Source organism: Mytilus galloprovincialis, chromosome 7 (genome assembly GCF_965363235.1).
Source record: "Mytilus galloprovincialis chromosome 7, xbMytGall1.hap1.1, whole genome shotgun sequence".
Classification (NCBI taxonomy): domain Eukaryota; kingdom Metazoa; phylum Mollusca; class Bivalvia; order Mytilida; family Mytilidae; genus Mytilus; species Mytilus galloprovincialis.
This window is the reverse complement of record NC_134844.1, coordinates 64,416,870-64,439,964: the sequence shown is the minus strand read 5'-3', so window position 1 is coordinate 64,439,964 and position 23,095 is coordinate 64,416,870. Positions and strand designations below refer to the sequence as shown.

At 31.5% G+C, this 23,095-nt stretch overlaps 1 long non-coding RNA gene across 1 annotated transcript; it reads right to left on the bottom strand.

Moving 5' to 3' along the window:
* Window positions 1-2,521: 2,521 nt before the first annotated feature.
* LOC143083473 (uncharacterized) lies at window positions 2,522-13,270 on the bottom strand. The gene is made up of 2 exons (XR_012980724.1): window positions 13,211-13,270; window positions 2,522-4,442 (listed from the first exon to the last, which is right to left on the bottom strand). It is a non-coding gene; the product is annotated as an uncharacterized LOC143083473 (long non-coding RNA).
* Between the last annotated feature and the right edge of the window lie 9,825 nt (window positions 13,271-23,095).

Sequence of the window (23,095 nt, the reverse complement as noted above, 5' to 3'; positions counted from 1 at the left end):
TAATTTAAACTGTAAATTAAACAAACGAGCCATATTTTTGAAAGTTTTTACATGTATAAGCAGATGATGATTGTTCATTAAAGATGTGAGGTATGATTATGAAAACGGACACTCGCTGTCATCTTACGTTAAGGGAGCACCATTGTCCGATTTGAGGGCAGCTAGATTCATATTACTATCCTCATCTTCGCCTATATCCCAAGAAAACGTCAGAACGCTTTCATTTTGGAAGACCATTTCAGTTAACCTTGTAGATCATAACATGCAATAGTCCTTGTAAGTCTGTTTGTGATATATTGTGTTCCTAAATGTTGCAGTGTAGCAGTAACTGGGCATTTAGGCTTATACTTTGTCACTAACATTCTTGACGTAGTTGGAGAAAGTAGCGGATGCGATATCATTCGTCACAGAGGTGGATTCTGGGTTCAAGGAAACAGTGTAATTGTAATAGAAGAGGGACGAAAGATACCAAAGGGACAGTCAAACTCATAAATCTAAAACAAACTGACAACGCCATGGCTAAAAATGAAAAAGACAAACAGAAAAACAATAGTACACATGACACAACATAGAAAACTAAAGAATAAACAACACGAACCCAACCAAAAACTAGGGGTGATCTCAGGTGCTCCGGAAGGGTAAGCAGATCCTGCTCCACATGTGGCACCCGTCGTGTTGCTTATGTGATTACAAATCTGGTAAATAATCTAATTCGGTAGGTCACATTCATGAAAGGGAAGGGGATCGTAGTTACGACGTAAGGAACATATCCGATCTCATTTGTGAAACGGTTATTTCATAACCGTCAACATACTCGTGATGGCGTCCGTAAAATTTACGAAGGGATGATTTCAACTTTACCATTTGGAACTCTTGGTTTAATAGCTTCCTTGTGAGCAGTAACCCTCTATCAAGAAAATCATGATAGGAAATGCAAGCACGGGAATATCCAATCAATTGGGAGATATATACCCCGTATGCAGGTGCTGCTGGAATGTTGCTACTTAGAAATGGAAAGTTCACAATTGGAAAGCTGAAATCATCTCTTTTGTCGTAAAGTTTTGTTTTCAACCGACCCTCATTGTCAATTTCTAGATGTAAGTCAAGATATGAAGCCGACTTAACTGTATCTGTAGTATCCTGTATCTCCAATTCGATGGGATAGATGCGTTCCACATAGTCACCAAATTTTGAATTGTTTAGTGAAAGAACGTCATCTATATAGCGGAAAGTAGAGTTAAAGGATATTGCTAACTTCTTATCTTTCTTCCTAAGAAGTTCCTGCATGAAGTCAACCTCATAATAATAAATAAACAAGTCGGCAAGTAGAGGGGCACAGTTTGTTCCCATTGGGATGCCGACAGTCTGTTGAAAAACACGTCCTCCGAACGTTACAAATACCTCGCATTGGCTTGCTATTTTGTATCTAAGTGAACTCATACGTTTAAACAAACCAGCACAATCGTTGCGATTAAAAAATGTGCCTAATCGAGATGCAAAATATTCAAGGATCAAAATGTATGGTGAATAGAGGTTCGATGCGGCGGTCTGGACTCTGTGGAATGGCCTTTAAGCAAATTTTCGAAATGAACAATCTCTTGAGCTATTCAAGAAAGGACTAAAGACGCATTTATTTAAAGTTGCATGGTGTATATATAAGCACGTAATGCTATTACACATGGTTACAGTAACTTTCAGTATTTTTGATAAGTTGTAGTGTTTTATTTGACTATTTATTACACTTACATGTACGTGTTGTCTTATAAACCTTTATCATAGATTTTGTTACTATCTATATTAACTGATTTTATAATTCGATGTGCCTATTGCTGTTTGATGTGTTTGCCGCGACAAATGCATGTGTCTGTCTTTTGTAAGGAAGTTTTCAGTGGTTGTATTTTGTCATGTATAATATTTTTTATCTGGAGCATTTGCGCTGGCGGTAATTCATTGGTTAAATCACGCGTATTAAATGATAATCCTGGTACCGATAACTATTTACACCACTGGGTTGATTCCACTGCTGGTTGAAGTTTCGTCCCCGAGGGTATCACCAGCCTAGTAGTCAGCACTTCGGTGTTGACATGAACATATCAATTTATAGTATTTTTTTTTATACATTTCTTGTTACAAAACTTCGAATGTTTTGAAAAACTAAGGATTTTCTTATCCCAGGAATAGATTATCTGAGCCGTATTTGGAACAACTTTTTGGAATTTTGGGTATTTAATGCTTTTCAATTTTGTAAGTGTTTGGCTTAATAACTATTTTGATCTGAGCGTCACTGAAGAGTCTTATGTAGACGAAATGTGCGTTTGGCGTATCAAATTATAATCCTTTGATTTTGATAACTATCTGACATTGTCTGCTGAGTTGTCTCATTTGCAGTCATACCACATCGCATTGTTTTATTTCCATTGAATGTATTTAATAGCAACTTCTGTTTCTTACTCTTGATAATTTAAATCGTGATTAGGGGTAAGTATGTGAAAATTAATTTTGTTAATCTAAACGAATACCAGTGATTCCAAATCATTTAGTTATAAGTATGCCAATACATAAACTAAATATTAAAAGCTTAATAACTATATATATTTGAGCAATAACTGATCAATAGTTCTGTTTTAACACACACTACATATTATATTTCTGTCAGAACGTTACAAAATATGTTTCCCTAACCGTGTTATTATGAAGACAGAATGGCATAGAGAGAGAGAAGGCTTAACTGTACACTTCTTCAAATAACATTAAACAAATGAGATGAGTGTCTGTAGTTCGCTACAAGCAATTGATTGTTTGGTCCATTATAATGCAGTGAGACAAGATCACTTAGACCATCACTTGCTGTCAACACTTCTCTATGCCGTTGTCCATCAGGAGAGATAACTACTACGTTGTTCGATCCGTATCCCGCCACGTACACATTGCCATCATTATCTACATCTATACCTGAAGGAGACAACAAAACATTTTGATTTTGGAATGTCCATTGTATTTCACCTTGCAGGTTATAACAAGTGACAGCATGTGGCATGTTGTTTGTATGATATATATTGTTCCTAAATGTTGCAATGTAACAGTGACGTGGCACTGTGTCTCGGACTATGTTACTTATGGACTCGTCGTGTAGACTGATCATTCGTATTCCTTTCTCATAACCGGAATAAATCAATCGATTATCTTTGAATGCAATGCCATAACTTTCGGAATCTAGTGAAATTGTTTTCTTGATTTGTTTCCTCTTCAGGTCTACAATAGTAATACACTTCTTCCTTGAACGACCAGATGTGACAGCCAATGCATTGTCCTCACTGATAAACACTAAATCAAACGGGTAAACCGGCATCTTCACCTCAAAGTCTTTTAATCCTTTCATGTTAAACACAATTACCTTAGAACCCGAGTTGTAAGTAAATGCCATTCTACCATCCGGAAACATGCAACATCCGTAGATTGCGTTTCCTTGAACGTTGATGGTATTTTGTTTCGTTAACGTTATATTTTCGATGGGTCTTGATTGAACGGTTTGTACCATCATTTGAGCTTGTTTAGCCTTTTTCCATTTAATAACTATATCGCAAGATTTAGCTTCAATACGCACATCTCCAAAACTTATGATATCGGACATGATATTCTGGATAGAGGTGTTGATCTTATATGAAAGAGAAGTTTTGGTGAAAATCTTGTCTTCTTCAAGCGACTGTAGGAATTTATTTTTGCTATAGACGTCCTCTTCTATTTGCTTTATTGAAAGAAAGACTTGAAGGTCTGTTGCATGTTGTTTAATATTCATAATATTTCTCTTGCATTCTGCTATATCCTTTTCATTATTTTCTAATGATGACAATAACTGACCAATTTTCGACTTTTCGTTTTCTTCTACTGCATACAGTTGTTTAATTAAATCCTCTTGTAGTTTGTCAAGATGGTTGTTGATCTTTATTCTGGTCATCTTTATTTCTTTTTCTATTTCCTTTCTACTTTCTTCTAATGTCGCCAGGTTGTCCTGTTGATGCTGACGAATCTTCTGTAGATTTTCTGCAACTTCAAATAATGTTTCCTCTATTTCGCAAACGGCATTGGAGGTTTTGACATTGTGAATGACGTCATCTAATTCGACGAAATCTTTGCATTCTTTATGGATTTCCACGATACATTTGCTGCAGCAGGGGCATTCATGCTTCTGGCAATAAAATTGATACTTTTTAACGTGTTTACTACAGTTTTGACTAATCATTAGTACATCAGCTGGTAATTTCGTGTATTCAGTAATTGTAATCACTTTATGGTTTCTGGTTCCTTTTGACAAACTGTGATGCTCCTGGCATTCTGCACATAGTCCCTCGTCACATTCTGAACACCAGACTATGGATGGTTTGGTGATGTGACGGAGTTCACAAACACCACAGCTCATAGAAGCTGTTGCCATTTCACACACACTGCAAATAACAATAGCGGATTAAAAAGTTTAAAACAACAGCACCTTCATCAACCCCCTAACATAAAACCTGGTAGCTTATTTAATTTATCCTGTTGAAGTGTATTGACTCAGGCACTCTGGTTTTCTACATCAGTTTAAACAGGTTTCATTATACAGTAATGAGTACTGAAAATGCGGTTTAATATCAATAAACAATCCATCGACATAATTATCATTTATCTCAGTCTACAGTTCTTGAAATCCAAATGAAAATGAATTTGAATGACAGATTCTTGTGTAGAGTATAGTGTCAAATATTTGTTGTCAAATAAAAAGAATTGATCAAAATCGGGTGTTAATTCTGTGTCTCAACCACACCGACAAAAAATATTTGGACTCGAATGTATCTAATATCCGGCACGGTGACGGAACATTAATAGAATAGAAAATGTAGGTTTCTGTTTATTTATTTGCTATTTTTATGATATCGAAGAACATGTATACATTATTTTAATTTTGAGTTTCTTGTGTACAATTTGGAGTTTAGTATGGCGTTGCATTGAAGACCTGTTGGTGACCTTCTGCTGTTGTCTGCTCTATGGTCGGGTTGTTGTCTCTTTGGCACATTCCCCGTTTCCATTCTCAATTTTATATATAACTATTTTCTATTGTGAGGTGTAATATTTTCTACAACAGTTCAATATTAACGGAGAAATAAGTAAAAATGCATGTCAAAATGACAAATTGAGTGAAAATCAGTAAACTCTGCTTTGTTGTCCGTTATATATTTTATTAATACTTGTATATTACAGTTACAAATATATATAATTTTCATGCATTTATTCATCATTCTATTCTACTATATTTATAATAGTGCAGTGCAAGTGCAGGGTGGACATGTCACTCTTCTGTAATAATTCGATTTTTCTAATAGAATGGCTTTGAGTAGACATTCGTATTTTCCCGCAAAAAATAGGTGTTATTTCCTTATTATATAAAAAAAATTATCCATTATCATTAGACAACTATAGGCCAATCACTTTATTAAATGTAGATACTAAGCTTATGGCCTATGCCTTAGCGCAGCGATTAAAGCTAGTGTTGTCCAAAATTATACATAGTGATCAGAATGGATATATTAAAAATCGGTACATAGGTTTTAATATTCGCCAGATTCAAGATATAATAGACTACTCAGAAAAATTTAATATAGAAGGAATCTTATTGTTCATAGACTTTTCCAAAGCCTTTGATTCTTTAGAATGGCCCTTCATGTATGAATCCCTATCAAAATTTGGAGTGCCACCTTCCTTCTTAAAATGGGTAAAAACTTTATATAATGATACTAAAGGATGCCTATCTAATAACGGCTGGATCTCAGAAACCTATAGACTTCACCGTGGTATAAAACAAGGATGTCCGTTAAGTTCTCTTATTTTTGTAATAGCAGTTGAAATCTTGGCCTGTAGAGTAAGACAAGATTCTAACATTAAAGGATTTCAAATTAAACTTGATGAAAAAACACATAGTCTAAAAATTTCCCAATTAGCTGATGATACAACCCTCTTTCTCAATTCTAAAAATGAAATTCACCAAGCATTGAACCTAATAGAAATATTTGGAACGCTTTCTGGTTTAAAACTGAATAAATCTAAAACAGAAGGTATATGGCTGGGTAGACTTAAACATTGTAAAGAAAAAATTGAAAATATACACTGGAGCAAGGAACCAATTAAAAGTTTAGGTGTTTACTTTGGATTAAATAAAAGTGAATGTGACAAATTAAATATTGAAAAAACAATGAAACAGTCAAAAAAATTAATACTTGATTGGGAAAAAAGAAATTTAACAATGATAGGTCGAATAACAGTTGTTAAGTCGCTTATTTTACCTAATCTTACTTTTTTTAGCTTCGGTTGTTTCAATACCCCAAATGTACATAAAAGATTTTAAAAAACTCATATACAATTTTATATGGAATAATAAACAAGAAAAGGTAAAACGTTCAACACTTACCAAAGATTACACAAATGGAGGTCTAAAAATGACAGACATTGATTACTTTTTGAATGCATTACAAATTTCATGGGTTAAACGATTAACCGCAAAATAATTTGCTAATTGGAAAGTCATTCCAACATATTATTTCAATAAATTTGGTAAAAACAACCTTATATTTCATATGATGCCTGACAACATAAAATCATTACCTTATTTAAGTAATATACTACCCTCATTTTACTTGAACATGTTAAAGAGCTGGTATGAACCAAATAATACACTATCAAGTAATACACCTATGATAAATTTTAGAAATAGTAGGCAGCAAATGTTGTGGAGTAATAAAAACATAAAATTTAAAGGAAAATGTTTAGTTTACCTGAATTGGATAAAAGATGGTATTATTTTCATTAACGATATAATTGATCAAAAAGGTCACATATCACAAAAAGTTATATTGGAGAAACTAACCTCAAAAACTAATTGGATCTCCGAACTTTTAAAATTGAAAAATTGTATTCCAAAAGAATGGGTTAGTACATTAAAATCTGAAAAATCTTTGAAAACTTCTATAAAAACAAAATTAAACTTGTCCTTGACTGTTAACAAAAAATCAAAATTAATTGAAAATATGTCATCCAAAGATATATATAACCATTTAAATAACAAAAATGATGAGAGACCACTAGGATTTTCCAAATGAAAAAACATCTTCAATCTAGAATCAATCACTCCAATAAATAATGTGCTTCAATTTACTTTTACCTATTTAATAAATAACAAATATAAAATGTTAAGATGGAAATTACTCCAATACATCCTCCCATGTAAACAATTATTACTACAATGGCACATACAAGAAACAAGTATGTGTGACTTGTGTAACTTGACTGAAGATTACGAACACTTTTTTCTCAAATGTTAATTCTTTCATGAATTTTGGAAGAAAATATATGTACTTGTAAGCAAAATCAAAATTGGGTCACATATTTTTAATTTTAAAACCTTAGTATTGGGCTATAAAATACATGATCCTATGTATAATGATATAAATCTCTTTCTAACTGTCTTAATATATTCAGTTCATAAAAGTACTCATATATCAAATTATAAACAAAAAGGCATAGACGCTTATGCAGTTTTTAGAAATGAATTTTTTAACACATACGAAATTAACAAATATATTAATGCTAAAAACAGCAAATTTTTAAATGATGTAAAAAGATACATATGATCATGAATAGCTAGATTTAATATATTTTCAGGTATAAAATTTGTGTAGCAAAAGTTGACAATATATCTGAACACGTGGTAATAAACCAAAACAGCATGCTTCGTGAAAATGTACAGAATTTTGTCTCAAAACGCATTTATTACACACTTTATCACTTAATCAAATGAATTTCCATTTACAATGTCGAAACTTACCACATATAATTTTTTAACTTAAGTTTAAGTTGTTCGTGAGTATCAATAAAACGTATAAATTGCAAGAGATTGCAAACGTTCTCCCGCCTAGTGTTTAAACATATAACAAAAAAATTTAATATTAATATTTTATCTTCTTTAAAAAAGTATTTGATGAGTATTCATTGAAGAAATGAATTTATAACAGGCGATAAGGAAAGTTAGCTTGCATTTGATGATGTATACGTATTCATCATGTTTATAGATCGGTTAAAAATCCAAAACGAAAATAACGTGATGGAAATGTAGGACATTGCAATACACCGGAATGCCCTCACGGTCTTTCGCTGTTATAAAAGGATCACATAAACTTAACATTGTTCATGGAACCATAAAAAAGTCAAGGTGTAATGAAACCTACCAGACGGACATCAACACATTACAATCATTAAAACCAACCAAACAAATAAAAACTTAACCTTTACTAATTAACCAATAAAATAAGTTCAAGGTCATATAATAGTCCTCTGGTCATATGAGCAAACAAGGTTGACCAATTAGTTATGGTACTAGAGATACGGACTTGTGTTACATATTTGTTTTTCTTGTTTGAATTGTTTCATATTTGTGATTTCGGGCCCTTTTATTGCTGAATATGTTTTCCGCATTGTTAAAGGCCGTATGGTGACGCGTAGCTGTAGATTTCTGTGTTATTTGGTCTGTTGTGGAGAGTTTTCTCATTTCCAAACATATCACATCTACTTGTTTCTTTATATTGAACACGAATTATTAACCTTGATCATGGATATCAACCATTAGGGAACGACCATTTAAATTCCAGGAGGGTTTTTTTTTTTTTTTTTTTTCTAAAAAAAAATATTCCGATCCACAATTTGATGAACAAAAAATATTCTGGTCAAGCAGATTTCCCCTTTAACTAATAATGTTTTATATTAAAGAAAGAATCTGATTGATAGCGTCGAAGAAACTTAATAAATCTGTTTGTGATTTATGTTCTAACGAAAAAAAACATTAACCACGCCCCTTTCCCCTTTGAAGTTAAATGGTTGCCCCTTATCAGTGTGACATTCACAGCTATTCATTTTGATAGGAAATCGCTAAACTATGAAAATAAGGTCAAGGGCAATGGTCATATGACAGATAGAAGCATAGTAAAATAAAAGATCTGTGTGCTAGGTTTGTTGCAGCCAGGCCTTCTCACTTCTGACATATGAAGCCTCATACAAAATAGTTCAAGCTACCACGAATTTGCATCCATTGGTCTCGTATTTCGATGATTCTAAAATATCAATGTGAATTTTTAAACCCCACCTGTGAAAGCCTTAAAAAATCAAAGCTTTTTTTTTTACGATTTTGTATTAGCATAAAACATGTAAAATCTCAAATACATTTGTCTTCCTATCATGTCTTATAATAAACACTTACCCTTAAGAAGATCTATTTTAAACAGGGACTTTCTAGACTTTCTAGCATAGACAGTCCTTGTTTTAAACGACCATAAGAAAGATTACGCCCCTTGGTAGCGGGGAGTAACGAGCACGAATTTGTTCTACATTTGCGCGATTAGATTGGATTACATATAACTATAATCATCCTGTTGTGCAAGAAATTCACATATCAAATGTGCGTGTTAAATTGTTAAGACCGTAAACTGTAATTTCAAATTTGATCACTTTAGTTCACATGTTTCATATAAACACGTATAGAGAACTTAAATATCAATTTGCGTTATAACCTTCATTTCTATAAATTTGGCAGTTAAGATATTTTTTTGATAGAAGGCAAATATTTTTCTTTTTTTTATAGTTCCAATAAAAATGTTTAATTAGGAATTCAAGTGTTTACAGATTCTTACAATCAATAAGTTGTCCTCTCAAAGAAATCGTTTTCCAAGGAGCCACCAGACTCCTTTAAAACGCCGAAGTTCAATTTTGTTATACATTATGCATTGTTTTCTTTGACAAAACCGGGTTCTACCTTGAGAAATCTAGGACAAAACCGGTTGTACACATTGACCAAACCGGCCTCTTTCATTTTGACATGACCCATTTCTTTCATTCCAAACACAGAAATACAAGTTTCAAGGTGCTCAAAGTGGCTAGTTTTGCAATCTCTGTGTCAATATCTTTCTTTTCATACCTTTCTTAATGTACAATGTGACCAATTCAACGAGATATTAAACAAATTCGAGACAAGATTCACTCAATTCGTCATTTTGACATGCATTTTTACTTATTTCTCCTTTAATATAGAACTGTTGTAGAAAATAGTACACCTCACAATAGAAAATAGTTATATATGTATACATTTTTTCGATATCATAAATTAGCAAATAAATAAACAGAAACCTACATTGTCTATGTCTATAAATGTTCCGTCACCGTGCCGGATATTAGATGCCATCGGGTCCAAACATTTTTTGTCGGTGTGGTTTAGACACAGTGGTTAAACGTTTTAGTAAAAATTATTGAAATATATATAACAAGAGTCTGTCGAGTGACAGCAAACTCGATTTCCCTGTAGAGGTCTAACCCAGTTGTGCAAGTATGGATACAACATTTCAGCTCATATTTTGGATTGTGATTGGATATTTAGATAAATTATTATCTAATAAATAATGAAATTTATATTTGCAAATCTGAACCCCAAACAGAATCATGTAAACATTGAACATTAACATTCAAAACCAAGATAAACTATCACATATTAACTATGCCATATACCCTCATTACACACATGACTTACACAATTAATTTTGACAACAAACGACTTTAATTAATTGACCATAATGCAAAAACTTATATTATGATTACTAACTCGTGGAATAAATTTGAGTTATTTCCACTTGAACAGAAATTAATTTTAGATAATAAAGCAAATATATTTTTCTAAAGTTAGATAAAATGTTACACAATGTATATCAATTTTCATATTATTATCCATTATATTTAATAGTTTCAAATATTTCATTTGTCACAAACTAATATAGATCTGCAACTTATCTATCACGTCAACAACTTTATCTACACAGTGTAATGTAATCAAATATATCCTTTAACTTAAATATATTATTATCTTATCAAAGGTGTTCATGTCATCAATTGTTGTTATTTATATAGTATTCAGAAAATTAATTTGTTCAGAATAACAAACAAATCTAACACAAAATTCTTCAAACAATTTACCAAAGAATTTACATTAACACAATATCTTTCGAATTTTTTTAGTTATTTCCCTTTGTACAGAAGTTGAGTAATTCATAAAAGAAAATTGGGAAAGGGCTGTAACTCAACAATGAGAAAAGTTAATATGGTGAAAACTAAACTTGACCTTCATTAGTCACAGGAAACAACATAAATTTCAAAATTTCAAAAAAAAAAATCGTTTTCATGTTATTAAACGGACACTGTTTGCGGCCGCAACCCCGCCCACCCTACATCCCAAAATCAAAAACCTAGTTTCCTAAGATATTCCGTTTAAAGATTTAGTTCAGATTTGCTATAAAGTTCAGTATTGATGGGTTTCAAAAGTTATTTTGCGTATTGTGTCTTGATTTTAGTCTAAAACAAAAAGCTATTTTCATCGATTATTTGATTGAAAGAGTATTTGATTGAAAGAGTGCGTTTAATTATATATGTATATGCATTGTTAATCTAATATAAATAAATATAATGATGAAATCCTGGTAATGTAGACAAATAGATGAATGAATTAATTGAGCATTATGTTTATGCATTAAAATCTCTTATTTTCGTTTTTGTTTTATTACAAAAAGGAGAATAAACTACAATCTGTATTGATACTATATATATATAATGTCTAAAAATAGCAACAATCAACATTCAAGCTATCTAGGCGTGGATCAGTTTGTAAATAAATTGATACAGTTACTAAATTAAGTTATTTAAGTGCCTAAGAATGTAACTTTAACACACTAATGAGTGTTATAAAATTAGTTGTTATATTTTATGTAACATTACTGTTGATGAAAAAATATCTCTATTGGTCAATAATAGCTCAGCATTATTACTTAGACTGTCTTCCTCTTTCAGATCAGAGTGTCTAAATATAAGAAATAGTGAACTTATATGATACATCGATCATTTTGTAACTTTTCATAATTTAGCATGATAAGTTATCATGGAACCTTTCATTCTACCATGTCAATTATTATGGTTGTATATAATGCCATAGGTCTTAACCATTTATTGTTAATGAGTTTGTGCCAATAAAAATATTTATTTGTATTTGTATATTATTCACGCTTATATATATATATATGTACTCGTTGTATTAGTACACAATAAAGATAGAGAGTTACTGTTCTTTGCATTTTTTAAAGCTATTAGATGTTAAAACAATTAAAAAAATTGAAACAAAAGAATATGTTAATTGATTATATTTACGTGTTTTTGTTTTTGTTTTACAGTTGGTGTAAATATGTAGGATCATTTACTTGTGTTTTGATATAAATCAATGATACATATACAAGATAAAGTTCAATTCCCGAGTCAATTCCCTGAACCTGCTAATTGAATGATTCCGTATCACAATTTTAGGACGACGATGTTTCACTCGAAAATATGTTAATTCTATTTTTTCTAATTTTTGAAATTTTTGTTGAAAATATGTTTTTGAAATAATAAAAAATCCAAAATTCGTTAGCGTTTTTTCCCTAAATCAAGGTTTTGAAGAGAAAAAATAACAATAAAATATTGGACCAATTTACCTTGGTATAGTGTATCCAATTTCATAATTTATAAAAAAATACATTGCCTTGTATCGTTTCTTTTGTTGACTAGTGTATGTATTTGTTGTATTTGTACACAATAAAGAGAGAGTTATGGTTCTTGACTTCTAACGGATATAATTTTTTGAAAAAATTACAAAAATAATTGTACAAAAGAATTTTTAAAAAAATAATCATATTTACGTGATTTTGAGTTTTTTTGTGGGTTCACATTTATTGTGAATATATGGGAAACTTTACCTGTGTTCTGATATTAATCAATGATATATATATATAAACAAGACAAAGTTCCATTTCTTGAACCTGCTATTTGAATGATTTCGTAAACGTGTGTATAATGTAGTTCAAATGATTGGTATGATGCTATACAGATACAAATTTCGTGTAAAAATGAAGATATTATGGACGAAATCAAGAACTTGCCTTAGAATTGGGACATAACATAAATTAAGATAAATATGGATTATGTTCAAGTCCAAAACGAAAGTTAAATAAATCATTATTCACATTTCACGTAACAATTTAAGTCATTATTTGATTAGGAAGAATTGACAAAATAAACAAACGAAATAATTTATCGGAAATATTATATAGATCCTAAATATTACCTTTTACTTTGAAATATGCATTCCCGTCTGGTTTACCTGGGAGGTCGTGAATCATGTGACTGTTTCAGAAAGTGAACAAAGCCGCGAATTTTAAACTTCAAATACATCTTAAAAATAATGATAGGGTTGTGTTGGAAATTAATCTTTGTGGACATAAATTATCTATTTTTCTTTCGACTTTTTTTATTATTTTTTTCTTCCTCTTATTTATTTTATTTTTACAAGATAAGCAAATCGGAAACTTTGTCTGTGAAAACCGTACCGATTTTCTTTTATCTTTTTAACTAAGAATTTTTAAACGATAAAATGTAAATGATCTGGTAGCAAGTTAATATAATCAACGTTGAAATTTTCAGAAAAATTGGACATTCCCATTAGGGGGTTATTGCTTCGGAATTTTTTTATTCTTTTTAGTAGTTTTCTGTTGCCCAAATCTAAAACTAGTAGACCAAAAAAAAATTAAACAGCAACAAATATTGACAAGACAACCTCTACAAACGAATCCGGTCTCCCTAATAAAGTGACAAGAAGAAATCATGAGGAACAAGAAGATGTTTTTAGCCTCAAGAAAGTTAGTATTCTATTTAAAGAAAAAGGAAAAAAAACAAAGTTAAAGACATATAAAGACAATTTTCAACTAGGTTTTATAGCTTTTTCTTTGAAAATTAGTCAATAAAGATAAATAGTTAAAAAGGAGATTAAGAAAAATAGGGGCGTAAATGGCCTAAATTGTAGAAATTTTGGCAACCGTAGCAACATGAATTTTTAATCATTTTTATGGGAACTTCATATCACGTCTTATTTAAAAGGAATGGACATCGTCTATAGTCTTTGGAACCGCCACTGCATTTAGAAATACATATATCTGGTTTGATTTCTCTATGGTGTGAAAATCTAATGCATGCATATTTTTCAGCATTTTGTGAATACAATTTTCATCATTTTCTACAAGCTTTCAATTCAAATTGGAAATCAGCTGTTTTGAATATGACCAATAACACCTGTATTTGTTGTATGCATATGGTCAAAATCTTTGAGTATTCAAATCCTATTGAAAATTTGATATCAAAGAGTCTATATTATATACTTTTAATATTTTTTACAGCATTTTTGCATTTTGTTTTAATCCTATTGAATTGTACATGTTTTTAAGAGTTATGTCTGAACCATAACAGGTATTTGTATCGAAGCATTAGTAATATAACAATTAATTCGTGTTATAACCTATATTATTTTGCTGGTGTTGTTTTATTTTAGATTACTATTTTGTTTATATGCATTGCAAACCATAATCTTGGCAAACAAAAGTGTTATAGAATTAAGATTTAAAACATACAAACAGCTGATATCTTTTACACTTCCAGAATACAGAATGTACTACATCCTGTTTATACTCACTGTACGTTTTCTCGTGTTATTAACATGATTAAGTTTTCAGTGTGAAATTCCCGTTAACGTGATGTTTGATTTTCATGTCTGAGTTTAACTTGTCTTTTTTTCTCTCTGAATTTCACCTTATTGAGTGACTCACTTGCTCTTTGATTGTATTACATTCAAGAAATGTATAATGGTAAGCTGTACACAAAAACGTATAAGATAACAAATACCGCTGCATATTAAAAAGCCATTTCCGCTACTACTAAATTGGCTTCTGTGATATATAATTATACTTTTGTTTAATTTCATTTATTCAGGCACATTGCTTTTTAGTAAAATGAAATATTTTAAATTATATTTGAAATAACTGTAGCAGGTATTTCTATTTTATTATTCTCATTGAGCTGTGTCTCTGTATAAAATCGTGTTAACTTTCTTTAAAGAAAAAAATCAAGCATGCAAGTTCTCTTTTCTCGAATAAAACAATTAAAACCGAAATGTTTGTAAAATAAATCTTTTAATGACGAATTTCAAAAAGAAGAATTTTGCAAAGACATATCGAAATGCCGAAATAAATCAGCATTATTTTAATTGTGAATTCGCATCCGATGATTGGAAAATTGTCCTATTGAAAACGTCGTTTCCCGAAAATCGGAAATTTAGTGTTAGATTAGATAATTTTTTAGATCTTGAACAGTAAGATTGATAGGAAAGTTGAATATTGATTTAAAAATTTGGATTCATCAATTAAATTATCTATAGCGTTCCACGAGAAACAAGACTACCACATTGAAGCATCATCCATCTCAGTTTGTGTCTCCTGCGTCTTTGTCAACATACTCTGAAAGTAAGCGGTATAAATATGCAACGTGTTGTTTACAATAGTTCCCAACATATGAGGCAACTATTTGTATTTCATTCCTATTTTGTTCTTTTCAGTATAAGCAGCCATGATAATTGTTAACCAATTGTTATGAAATTAACATAACCTACATGTAATGATCCTTTATGTCAAGTTTATAACTTATATTGATTCAGTTCACATTTTTAATAGCTATTTAATGAAATTTACTCTCAAGTTTAGCAACGCATATGAGAGTGTAAAAATTCATGGTCTCTTATTAGCAGGTAATGCTATTCCACCTGCTATCAGTAACTATTAGCATTCTTGATAACGCATAATGCTTTATTGTACTTCGTTTTTTACTATTTATTGCATGTTGTATGATTATGGTTATACAGCCGTTATATCATCAATTTCTAACTTTTCGTATTTAACAGTTTTATCATTACATGAACCTACTATTGTTACATTGACGATTCATACTCGTCTAACTTCGCCACATTGTGTGTGTGCCTGTCCCAAGTCAGGTAGTTTATCAATAGTTGTATTTTGTCATGAAAAGTATTTGTATCTAGAACATTGGGTGCTGGATGATAGTTTACTACAAGTTCCAATAATCACAGTGATCTACAGCTGCTTAAAACTAATGTCATTTGGTATAAGGTGAATAAGTACCTAATTTACAATCACACCTCATTTCATTGTTTTATTTCTATTAAAATTATTTACTGGTACAATCGGTTCGTGATAATGCTCTCATTCCATCAAATTTATAAGAATACACAAGTTTAATAATACAAGAACAATAACTTTATTTATTTGGTGAATTAATATATTTAAAACACGCACTTCATACTATATTTCTGTCAGAAAGTAAAAACATAGGTTTTAAATATCTAGGTATTACCAACATTGCACTGAAGGTCCTAAGTTACAAAAGTTTTAACCGAAAACTAGTTTAAACAACATCAAATAACCGAGCCATATGTTACAGACGTTCGCGACTAGCAACTGATTCTTTGATCCACTATAATGAAGTGACATAGGGTTACTGAGACCATCATCTGTTGTCAATACCTCTCTATGTCGTTGTACATCAGGAGAGATAACTACAACATTGTTTCAACTGTACCTCATCACGTATACATTACCATCACCATCGACATCTATACCTCGAGGATTCTTCAGAACGCTTTTATTTTGGAATCTTCATTGTATTTCCCATTGTAGATTATAACATGTGATAGTGTTTTGTAGGTTGTTTGTATGATTATGATATATCATGTTAAAACATGTTGCAATGTAAGATTGAGGGGGTATTTTGTCTCGGACTATGCCACTAATAGATTCGTCGTTATGGTCGATCATTCGTATTCCTTTGTCGTAACCGGAATAAATCAATCGATTACCTTTCAATGCTACTCCATAATTATACGAACCGAGTAAAATTGTTTATTGATTTGTTTTTTCTCAAAGTCGATAATGGTTATACACCTCTTCTGAACTACCAGATGTAACAGTCAATGCATTGCTTTCACTGATGTTCACTATATCAAATACATTACACTTCAAAATCCTTTAATCCGTTCACGTTAAATACAGTTACCTTACAATTATAGTAGTAAGTAAATGCAAATCTACCATCTGACAGCATGCAAAATCCGTAGATTGAGTGTCATTGATTATTGATGGTCTTTTGTTTCGTTGACGTTATATTTTCAATGGGTCTTGTTTGAACGGTCGGTACTATCATTGTGAATGACGTCATCTAATTCGACGAAATCTCGACATTCGGTATGGCTTTCCACGATATATTTGTTGCATCAGGGGCATTCATGCTTCTGGTAATACGTTTGATACTTTTTGTCGTGTTTACTACAGTTTTGACTAATCATTATTACATCAGCTGGTAATTTCGTGTATTCAGTAATTGGTATCACTATATGGTTTCTGGTTTCTTTAGACAAACTGTGATGCTCCTGCCATTCTGTACATGGTCCCTCATCATCTGAACACCAGATTATGGGTGGTTTGGTGATATGACGGAGTTCACAAACACCACAAGTCTCAGTAGTTGTTGCCATTTCACACACACACTGCAAATAACAATAGCTGATTTTAAAGTTTAAAACAACAGCACCTCTATCAGCTCCCAACATCAAACTTGGCAGCTTAATTTAGTTCGCCTGTCGAAGAGAGTTGCCTGAGGCTATCTGGTGTTCTACATCAATTTAAACAGGTTTCATAATATAGCCATGAGTACTGAAAATGGAGTTAATTAATATCAATAATCAATCTATCGAAATAATTCTCATTTATCTCATTCCAGGTGTAATACCACCATTGATTTTTCCCTATTAGTCTTTGTTAAATTTGCACTTTTCAAAAAAATGTGCAGAATTTATCTATGTTTCAAATAAAGAAATACTTGGCATGAGTAAAGTTTTATCCTGTCCAGTACTATAGAAAAAAATTGACATAACATTTCATTGCATATAAGAAAATAACCATCATTGGAAGTTAGCCAATCAAATGTCTCCCCTTATTTTATCTGTGTACAAGGTTTAGTCACCATGTAACCTCAATTTTGAAATACCCAAGACATATGTTTATGACACAGAAATGTTTTTACTGCAATAAAATGTAGGATTAATTACCTACAACTGTCAAATTCAAGGGAATTTTTTTAGACCTACTTTCGTATACAACCAGATGTGACGTACCATGATTTGGTGGTATTACACCTCCACAGTTTTTGATATCCAAAATGAAATGAATTTGAATGATTGGAGCTTGTGAATAGTACAGGGTCAAATATTTAGAATGATTAAAACCGGGCCTTAAACTTTTATAAAAGATTATGGAAAATATATAGATAAAGTTCCATTTCCTTTACCTGCTAAATGAATGATTCCGTAAACGTGTATATATGTAGTTCCAATTATTGATGGTACTATACAGATCGAATTTCGTGTACAAATGAACATATTATTAACGAAAAAAATAACTTGTCCTAGAATTGGGACATAACATAAATGAAGATAATTATGGATTATGCCCAAGCCCAAAACGAAAGTAAAATAAATCATTCTACAAATTTCACGTGTTTAAGTCATTAGTTTATTAGGAAGAATTGAAAACATAACAAAAGAAAGAATTTATCGTGGACTTAACAAATAAATCATAAACATTACCTTTTTTCTTTGAAATATGCATTCCCCGTATTATTGTCGTTTTTTTTGTGTTGGTATATCAAACTTAAAATTTTATCCTAGACATTTATTACAAATGGTTACAAATCAAGAAAAAAGTCAACATGATTGAAATCATCAGTTGACCACTTGCGTATTTGAGTGTTTGTCCTTCAATGTCGATATCAATCACATTTTGGCAACAAAAAAAAGTACAAACAAAGAAAAATATTTCAGATCTACACATGGACAAAATGATTAAAAATATTTAAGAGTAGCAAGATGATTATTTCAACGATTGCATGGGAAACACGATATAACGTCTGATTTTAAGGATATGCACTACGTTTACACTCCTTGAATCCGCCACTGCAGTTAGAAATATATTTTAGGTTTGATTTTTCTCTGATTTAAAGATCTCATGCTTGCATTTTTTTTTCAGTATTTGGAAAATACATTTTTCGTCATTTTCTTTTTTTGTGGAAAAAAACAGTTTTTGTTTTTAATTGAGATTGTGTCATAATTAATACTACTATTTATAGTTTTATATATAAATTGTTTTGGAGAACTGATACCAAATAAAGATATATTTGAAATTCTTAAAATAAAATATATGAAATATGAAATATGAAATATATGCCAGTTCCTTTAAAATTATTGGAGATACTAAAATTTCTCTCCTATTTAGATATTTGAATTTTCTCCTGATATTAATATTGTCAAGGTTATATGACATATTTCAGATGATCTCAGGTTTCCTTATCACATGAAAACTACAAACCAAAATAATGTTGACCTATCCTGTAAACTTATAAAGGAATAGTCTACACCTCGCAAGCTTAAAATTTACCACTGAAGTATGACTTATGTCAACGTCATGTCTTCTTCCAAACCAATCAAGAAACCTATTGATGTTGATCTATCATGAAAAAAAACTGATCGCTAAAACATGACAATTGTCAACAATTTATTCTCTCAACTTATCAACAAACAAAGTGATATAGACAATCATTTATACTTTTTAGGTACAGACTACAACTAATAATGAGACCTGTCGGTTCAAGCATATGCGTTTGAACTAACATGTTGTATTATACAGTCATTATCATTAATTTTGTAACTACTTATATTCATTTATAATGATTTTGTAATTTAGTATAACTTTTGTTATTCTATTGGCGATCTATATAAGTCGTCCTCGCCATATGTGCATGTGCCTGTCCCAATTAAGTTACTTTGTCAATATTTGTATTTTGTCATGAAAAAAATATTTGTATCTCGAAAATTTGGTGCTGGATGGTAGTTTATTAATAGTAGCGATAATCTCAGTGACCTACGTCATTTGGTCTGTGGTGAGTAGTTGCCTCATTTGCAATCACACCACATCTCGTTGTTTTATTTCTATAAAATTTATTTACTGACAACATCGTTTCTGGTTTGTGATGATACTTGTGTTCTCATTCCATTAAATGTATTAAAATACACATGTTTAATGATATAATAGCAATAACTATATATAATTTGTAAATGAATACGTTTAAAACACACACTACATATTATATTTCTGTAACAAAAAGTGTCAAAATAAGTTTCAAACTTCTAGATATTTTAAACACTGCTAAGAATGACCTTAAGTTTAAGAAGTTTTAACTTTAAATTTGTTTAAAGAACATCAAACAAATGAGCATTGTAATTGAAGTCTACGATAATCAACTGGTTCGTTTGTGTGCTATAATGAAGTGAGACAGGATGACTTAGACCATCATCTGTTGTCAATACTTCTCTATGTCGTTGTCCATCAGGGGAGATAACTACCACATTGTTCGACGAGAACCCCACCACGAACACATTGCCATCATTATCCACATCTATACCTCGGGGATTCTTCAGTACGCTTTCATTTAAGAATATCCATTGTATTTTACCTTGTCGATTATAACATGTCACAGTGCTTGTTTCTCTGTTTGTATGATATCTTTTGTCCATAACTGTTGCAGTGTAACAGTCACTGGGCATTTTATCTCCGACTATGTCACTTATCGACTCGTCGTTGAGGTCGATCATTCGTACCCCTTTGTCGCAACCGGAATAAATCAATCGATTATCTTTCAGTGCTATGCCATAACTTTTGGAATCTAGTGAAATTGTTTTCTTGATTTGTTTCTTCTCCAGGTCTATAATGGTGATAAACGGCTTCACTGAACCACCAGATGTAACAGCCTATGTATTATCCTCACTTATGTACGCTACATCAAACGCATTACACGGCAAAATCACTTCAAAATCATGTAATCCTTCCATGTTAAATACAGTTACCTTACAATCATAGTAGTAAGTAAAGGCAAATCTACCATCCGACAGAATGCAACATCCATAGGTGTGGATTCCTTGAGTGCCGCAGGTCTTTTGTAGCGTCAGGTTTATATTTTCAATGGATCTTGATTGAATGGTCGGTACCAACATTTGGGCTTCTTTGGCCTTTTTCCTTACCAAAACAATATCGCAAGATTTAGCCTCAATACTCACTTCTCCAAAACTTATGATGTCGGATATGATTTTTTGGATAGATGTATTGATCTTGTATGAAAGAAAAGTTTGTTTGAAACTCTTACCTTCTTCAATCGACTGCAGAAATTGATTTTTGCTGTAGACGTCCTTCTCTATTGTTTTCATTGAAAGAAACACTTGAAGATCTGTTGCATGTTGCTTGATGTTCATAATGTTTCTTTGACAATCTGCTATTTCCTTTTCTTTCTGTTCTAATGATGACAATAACAGAAGAATTTTTGGGTTTTCTTTTTCTTCTATTGCATAGAGTTCTTTCATTAAATCCTCTTGTAGTTTGTCAAGATGTTTGTTGATCTTTTTTTTTTGTCGTCTTTATTTCTTTTTCTATTTTCTTTCTACTATCTACAAATGTCTTCAGATTAACCTGTTGATGCTGACGAATGTTCTGTAGATTTTTTGCTACTTCAACTAATGTTTCCTCTAGCTCGCACATGGCATTGGAGGTTTTGACATTGTGAATGACGTCACCTAATTCGACGAAATCTAGGCATTCTTTATGACTTTCCATGATACATTTGCTACAGCAGGGGAATTCATGCTTCTGGCAATACATTTTATACTTTTTATTGTGTTTGGAACAGTACTGAGTAATTCTAAGTTGATCAGCTGGTATTTTTCGGCTTTCGGCTATATGAATTACACTATGGCTTTGCGATGCCTTTGACACGCTATGATGTTCCTTGCATTTTGTACATAGTCCCTCGTCGCATTCTCTACACCAGACTATTGATGGTTTAGTGATGTTACGTAGTTCACAAACACCACATGTCTTAGCAGCTGTCGCCATTAAACACAAACTACAAATAACAATAGGTTATTTAAAAGTTAACAACAGTGCCACCATCAAACACCAACATACACAAAAATAATAGCTTAATTTTGATTTCTTGTCGAATTGCGTTGATTCTCTCCAGGCATCCCGTTTTCAGATGTCAATAAAAAGATGGTTTCCAATATAGCCATGATTCCTGAAAATGACGTTTTATACAAATAATCAACCAATCAATAGTATATTACAAAATCGGAATGATTCTCATTTATATTATTCCACATTCCGCATGAACAGTTATGAAATCGCCCAAAATGAAAGTAAATTTAAACGATTATAGCGTCCAGAGTCACATATCTTAAATTGCTCAAATACAGCCATTGTTCGTCTGAGACATATTTATTTGTCTTGTTCGGTAAGCGGCTAAACATAATCAATTTTGATTTTAGACCCATTTTCATTGACCATCTAATTGACAGTATTGTTGAAGTATGTTGATATACTTATTGTTTATCAATAAGATACAACTATATAATCATAAACTGAAAACACCACCAAACTTAATCGCATGTTACAGTTCAATTCAGCTTGACAACGATATTCAAACGAATGTTGATGAAGTACACAAATAAATAAATCATTGAATAATTTCATATATGTCACACATTAAACATTCATTCATTCATTCATTCATATCTTTAATTCCTCATAAATGAGATTCAATGAACATACAATAATTGAATATAAGTAATAAAATCAACGGTACCCAGTTTGTTGCACCAGATGCGCATTTCGACAATACATGTCTCTTCAGTGATGCTCGTGGCCAAAATATTTGAAATCCAAAGCTTATATAAAAGATGAAGAGCTATAATCCAAAAGGTCCTAAAAGTATAGCCAAATTCGTGAAAGGAATCAGAGCTTTGCATGAGGGAGATACATTCCTTAATTTATAATAATTTATAATATTTTGTAACAGCAAATTTTAATAACACGAAAAAATCCGTATTTTCATCCCAGTACCGAAGTACTGGCTACTGGGCTGGTGATACCCTCGGGGACTAATAGTCCACCAGCAGAGGCATCGACCCAGTGGTAGTTATAAAATCAACGGTACCCAGTTTGTTGCACCAGAT